Genomic DNA, 6945 nt, shown 5'->3' with positions numbered 1-6945 from the left:
AAAGGTAAGGCTGACGACCTTACATCCAATAGGGAAAGGGAAGACAGTTTCTGGATCTGAGGTAGTAATTTCTGTCCTCCCAAAAGTACTGTAGAATGGGCTGTGTCTAATCTAGCAGTCCTGTTTGACTCAATGGCAAGAGAATATATGGGATAGCAATTCTCAGTATGAAATGTAGCACGGGAAAAACCAGCAGAAAAAGAAAGTAATTACATTTTAAATAATTACATCAAGTTGATGAAAGAGAAGAAAAGTGGTCACCATGAGAAAAAATCAGATGAAATTACTCTGGGAAAAGTGGTAAATGTGAACACTGTTCAAAGTCCAAGCTAGCATTTGAATTTTATCAGGCTGTCTTTGGTGTATCCTTGAGGATGGTCCTGCAGAAATCTAATTAGTTGTCTGTCCAGGCCCTCCACAACTATAAGAAAATGTAAAAATAATGCTGCTGCATCCTCGGTTATCCATGTTCCTATACCATGACTCATTTAGATAACAGCTAGAGAGGTTAGTTATGGGTAGGACGAATGGGGGGTGGGGGGTGTTTTCAGCATTGGCCACATGCCCTCCTGAACCTGTGTTGGCATGCACAACAGACAATAAGATCTGAGATTTCATTGTGCTTTCATGTTAATCCATGCACATCAATGGCCATTTAGGAAAATGGAGGTAAATAAGAGCGCCAAGAAGAAATAAGTGGGATGAATGTTGAAATACACATTCATACAACTTGAAATTTGCAACAAAAATGCAAGCTTCTGAATTCTAGTAAAAATGCTGAGAACAAACATTTGAAAATGGTGCTTAGGAACTACAAGAAGTAAAAGAATAAGGAATGGGACATGGAGGAAGAGATGGAGCTGGGAAATGTACCACCAAGTACTTCCTGGGTAGCAGGGAATACAGAGGCAGAGCTGCAGCTGGTAATTGCAGCTGAGAGATATCCCTGGGTGGGCAGGGAATGCAGCTAACTTACTTTCTGGTCAAATTACCTGGGAAAGTGGTTTCTATGGAAAGATGCTACTGAGAAAGGTAAATCTGTATTGAGAAAGGAAAGCATGCATCCACATGACACCTGCTGCACATAAGATGGTACATCTGTACTGATCTTAAGTCTCCAGTGGTCTGTCATTCAAAGAAACTAAACCCTGTTGTGCTCCTCTGGACTTCTCAGCAGACTGTCTGGGAAGGGGAGAGTGCCGAACTGTACTGCTGTAATTTGACTGTTTTGCTCCCACTCATATATTGCTTTTTGGACAAAGAAGTATGTTTCCAGCAGGATGTCTTTTGACTGATTACATTTAAACATTAACAGCCTCACAAATGTATGCTCTACGAGCCAATCGATTGTTCTTTCTGTATGCACACCACTGATAAGCTCGACTAATAGAAACTCTTTCATCTCTTTTATAAGCATTCCACATTACCATTCTTTTCAGCCAATAGAATTATGCTCTATAAATGACCTTGACAAAACAGGTGATTATTGGTTACTTTGTAGCTGATGTCACAAAGCCAGTCATGAGTAGAGCAGACTTCCAGCCGAGGCATTAAATATCATCTATAGAAGGTGCAAATTCTGGATCTAGAAATATGTATACACACCTGGTAGTAAGCCCCACTAAATAATGGGACTTACTTCTGAGTAGACAAGCATAAAATTGTGTTGACAGTCACATTCATTGCCAGAGGAAGAGACGAACAAAGGATTTATTCCTTCTATAATAGGGATATCATGACACTTTGTGCACTGCTGTGTAAATTTTTTCACATAAGAGATGTAGCTGCATAACAATGTACAGAGCCCACCCTGAATTCTGAAACGCAACTGTGTCATGGTTCGCAGATGAGATTGCAATGTAGCACAAGAGGCTGAAGAAATTGTCAATTCCTTTTGAAAACCAATATTCATATCACCTGCCTTCCTCCCAAAATACTTAGCAGAAAATAATACAGGTCTATGAATTTAAAAATACAGGCAACCGTGTTGGTACATTACAAAAAAAAATATCCAGGAGCCATAGGAGGCTAATAGCTTTATTAAAAAAGGTAAAGGTAAAGGTGTCCCCAACCAGTTGTGTCCGACTCTAGGGTATGGTGCTCATCTCCATTTCTAAGCCGAAGAGCCAGCGCTGTCAGAAGACGCTTCCGTGGTCATGTGGCCAGCATGACTGAACACCGAGGTGCATGGAACGCTGTTACCTTTCCCGCCGAAGCGGTACTTATTTATCTACTTGCAATTTCTTGCTTTTGAACTGCTAGGTTCGAAAGAAGCCTGTGGCAGAAGCTGGGACTGAAGACGGGAGCTCACTCCGTCACGCAGCACTCGGGTCTCGAACTGCTGTCCTGCTGACCTTCTGGTCTGCAATTCAGCGTCTTAAACACTAAGCCACCGATAGCTTTATTAGTGCTGGTTAAAAAGTCACAAAGTAGTGATCAAGCTTTTGAAATGGAAAATGAACCTTCATGAAATATGTATTGCAAACAAGGCTATGTAGAGTACAGGAATCCAACTGGAAATAGATATTATAGTGTTCAATAACATGGTGGCCTGTTTTCCAAGAGTAATTGTAAGCAGTTTGCATTGATGGTTATAAGGCAGGTTGCAACCCAGAAAACATGTGTTTTCCTTTAAAGGCACCCATGAAGCAGGAGATTTGGTAGCCACACCAGCTTTCACCTGTTCTCATATTTCTTTTGTCTGCCCTTGTCCTGTAGCAGCAAGTAGGATACTCATTTGTCTTACTACAGGTTGGGGAATAGAGCCAATGAAAGGACTTAGAAAGAAATGCCTACAAATGGCAATGGTTACCCCATCTCCTGTTTTATCGGTACATTTAAAGGCACGTGCACATTCTCTGGATTGCAACCTGGCTAAGAGTCCTTGGCCAGTAACCACCCAACCTACAGCTTTCCCTTCTGGGCCATCTAGAACCAAGTCTACATGGATAACATCAGCTTTTCAGTTCCATCCCAGACTGGGGATGGCGCTGACTAGGGGTGTACGAAACCCCACTTTCCTGGCTCTGCTGGGGTCCATGGCGGAGGGGAGGCGATCCAGTCCTCCCCCCGGAATCCTTGACGGGGGGGAGGCGATCCAGTCCTCCCCCCCGGAATCCTGCCTGGCCGGCTCCGCTCCGCAGCCAGTCTGCAGAGCTGCTGGCTGGGCCGAACTGCAGTGGGGCCTCCATCCGCTGCCGGGCTGCTGCGGACACAAATGGCGTCCTGCGTCAGGGATGCCATTTGCGTCCCTATGCTAGGCCGTGATAGGCTATGTAAATATATACATAGGTTATCATGGCCTAAAGTGGGGACACCATTTGCGTCCCCTATGCCATTTGCATCCATGCTTTAGCTGTGATAGGCTATGTAAATATATACGTAGCCTATCATGGCCTAGCGTAGGGATGCAAATGGCGGCCGCTATGCCAGCCATTTGCGGCCGCAGCAGCCTAGCAACGGACATACCAGTCGTCTGACAGAAAGTAGGTCTGTTTGGGGGGGATTGGGGGGGGAGTCCGTTCCGCCACAGGCTCCGGGGGAGTTGGATTCTTTAGAATCTGGCCTCACTGGAGTCCGTCGCGGATTTCTCCGCCATCCCTAGCGCTGACTGTGTTTATGGCCCTGACCTCCACCTGGAGTCTGACAGGAGCAACTGCACCCTTTTAGTCCTGTTACATCTTCCTGTGACCTTCGATACAGTTGATCATGAGATGCCAGTGACACCTGGAGAGCCGGTTCCCCAGGGCTCCATTGTGTCTGCCCGCCTGCTCACTGTGTATACAAGAGTGCTGTGTGACATTGTACAGAGATGTGGCTTCTGATGGATCGGTATACTGATGACACCTAGCTTGATTTTTCCTTCTCATCTGCTCCTAGTCTGTCTGCCTCCCACAGTCTGACTGGCTGAGGGCTTGAATGTGGCTGGCAACCTGACTACAGTTAAATCTGGACAAGATTAAAATAACAGTGATACTCAGGTTTTGAAACTTGGAAGCTTTCTAAATCAACTTTAAGTTTTATTTAAATTAAGGTTTTTACAGAGCTCTCAGGATTTGGCCTCTCTCTCTTGCCACATGCCAGAGGAAGTGGCTTTTGCCCTTAACTAGTTCTTAGTTCTACCCAGAAAGCACAACAGGCTGTATCTAGTTGCTCTTTCATATTGTTACATCTCTTCTCATTTTAGAAGTGATAGTTTTAAAACTTTCATGAGCCTCAGATTTCGTAACCATAACGTTATTTTGCAGCATTTACAATATGATAGTTTTGGAATCCTTCACTCAGGCTGGAACACAAGGTAATGTACTCTTCACACCTCAAGAACTTTACTGAAAGTAAAATTATAGGTTAAATATTACTTTTCTGTTTTATCAATGTCATATTGTCTGTACAAATTACTAATTACTGTAATTAAGTACATAATTTTTGCATCCAGAATTTCACTGCCTTTCCAATTCTCAAGGCAGCTAACAGAGGTACTGTTAGTGGGTGGTTCGTCTGCCCAGCTAAGTGATGTTCAACCTGTTCTGGAGGGGGTTGCACCCCCCCTAAAGGATCAGGTTTGTAGTTTGGGGGAGCTCATGGACCCAGAACTGTCACTTGAGGCACAGGTGGACTCAGTGGCATGGATCACCTTTTATCAGCTTAGGCTGATATACCATCTATGTCTTTGGGCCGATCTACATTGCGCCTGCCATCGCAACGAAGTCGGGCTCCTACTGGGTTAAACACACCCACATTAAAATGTGATTATCCACGCTCACCCTTCTTCCCCCATTCCAGTGCTTCCTCGAAAGCACGAGGCTGGTTCACACTCCGCCGCCATGCTGTTTCCCTGCTCTCTAGCAAGGCGGCTCTCATTAGAAGAGTGGCAACTCCTCCCGCCTCAGCCAATACCCCCCCATCCCTCTCTTCCCCCTCCCTCTGTGTCTTTCTGCCCTAGCTCAAGACTAAATCCCACTGCGCCTGCGTCGCTTCGCACCCTTTCCGGACATATTGTATCCTTCTTCAGATCACAATTCTGCCAGAAGACATGCCTTGAGAAATGCCCACGTATTACTGGCTGCTTTTCGTCTCCGCTAATGTCCTGATGTGCGCTGTTAAGGCACTGATCACTCTTGACCATTTGGCATCCCAGCACAGAAGGTCCCGGGTCCAGATACTGTGGTGTACCATCAGCGCCATCTGAACCTTGCTTCACAGATGCAAAGACATGGTCACCCTCGCACAGAATGTGCTTTTCCTCCCCATCCTGAGGGCTTTCCGGAGGTACTGGGTACAGCCGAGCAGCCAGGACTGGTGGGAGAGGCTTGTTCTGAAGGTCTGGAACGACGACAGATGGATCGAGCGCTTCAGGATGTCTCGTCGAAGCTTTTTTCAAGTCGTGGCCGAGGTGTCCCCATTATTGAGGAGACGTTCAACCCAAATGCGCACAGAGATCCCAGTGGAGAAGAGGGTGGCCATCACAATTTGGAAGCTCGCCAATCCATCCTTGAACAAGTCTGTGGCGCAGCAGTTTGGCATTGGGAAATCCACGGTTGCAGAAATTTTTGTGGAGGTCTACCTTGCTCTGGAAAATGTTCTACTTCGAAGAACAGTGTCCCTGGGCAACGTGGACACAGTGAGCACAGGTCATGGGGGGGAACGTGACTTTTGGGGGTCAAGGAGGAATCTTCGAAGAATCGAATCTTCGAAGAAGTGATGTTCTGTCGATTGAGACTGTGCTGAAGTCGGCTTTCTGGCCCTGCTTCAGGCACGATATGCTCTGTGGTGAATTTTGTAAATGATAATACTGGGGTGCTTTGTGGTTCACGGGCCTTGTCCAGGCAAGTGTGCATGGAGATGGGGCAACAAGCGGGGTGGATCATTCACTTGGCAACAGACTGATATCCTTTTGCTGCTTCTTACTAACTGGGCTCCCCCCTCTCTTTCCAGGCACTGCTCGGCTTCTCCCAATTAGGCTTCCCGGAGGTGTTCGCAGCTTGCGACAGGACCCATTTGTCCATAGTCTCCCCGATCAGACAGGGCGGTGAATTTATTAATAGGAAGCAGTACTACTCCATGCTTCTGCAGGGCACGACGGACCATGCCAGATGTTTCATCAATGTCGAGATCGGATGGAGAGGGAGAAATCATGATGCCTACATGTTTCGGAACTCTGCGAGGCCATGGATGCTGGAGCATTTGTCCCTGGGAACCCGACATGGAGAGTTGGCGGCGTGCTAATTCCCCCACTGATTCTTGCCGGAGCTTACCCCGTGTGATGTTGGCTGATGAAGCCCTTTGGAGGAAACCTCTCTCCACAGGAGGTTCACTTCAACCACTGCTTCAGCAGAGCCCGAAACGTGGTGGAGCATGCTTTTGGGAGGCTGACGAGCAGGTGGAGATGTCTTGCTGGGAGACTGGAGGTGGCTGAGGAAAACGTTCCCTCGGTGATTTCTGTGTGTGTCATCCTACATAACACCTGTGAGACGAACGGGGAGGCTTTGACAGACGTGTCGGGGGAACGTAACCGTATTGTGTTGGACACATTGGGGCTTCCCTACGTCAATGACAACAATTTGCACAAGGAACAGGGGGAGGAAGTTCGGCGGGTGCTTTGCAAGTACATGTGGGAGAACAGGGGATGATTGTGATGTGTGGAAATGTCTCACAAGCCTCGTGGTGCAAGTTCGTGGGTGGGCGGAGGTGTTGATCCCATCTGTGCTGTCTGTTCCACTTGTTCTCCATTGCTCTCGGCTAGGTTTTGTCGTTGTTCTTAGCCTGAATAAAAATCTGTAAAGCCCACGAAGGCTGTCTTCCATCCTTCTTTGTGTGGCGGCCGTGGGGCAAACCCTCCCAGCTCTCTCTTTAAGGATCTTTGAAGATTCGAAGAAGTGTTTATTCGAAGGTTCGTTGACAAGCAACGCCACACTGAAATGGGGGCAGCAAAGTACTCTATGGTGT

At 46.9% G+C, this 6945-nt stretch overlaps 1 pseudogene; it reads left to right on the top strand.

Moving 5' to 3' along the window:
- Window positions 1–5212: 5212 nt before the first annotated feature.
- Window positions 5213–6698, top strand: LOC146354413 (uncharacterized; annotated as a pseudogene).
- The last annotated feature ends 247 nt before the right edge of the window (window positions 6699–6945 follow it).

This window comes from Heloderma suspectum, chromosome 2, assembly GCF_057233095.1.
Source record: "Heloderma suspectum isolate Gila_16-S chromosome 2, 16-S_ref, whole genome shotgun sequence".
Taxonomy (NCBI): domain Eukaryota; kingdom Metazoa; phylum Chordata; class Lepidosauria; order Squamata; family Helodermatidae; genus Heloderma; species Heloderma suspectum.
This window is presented reverse-complemented; position numbering and strand designations above follow the sequence as displayed.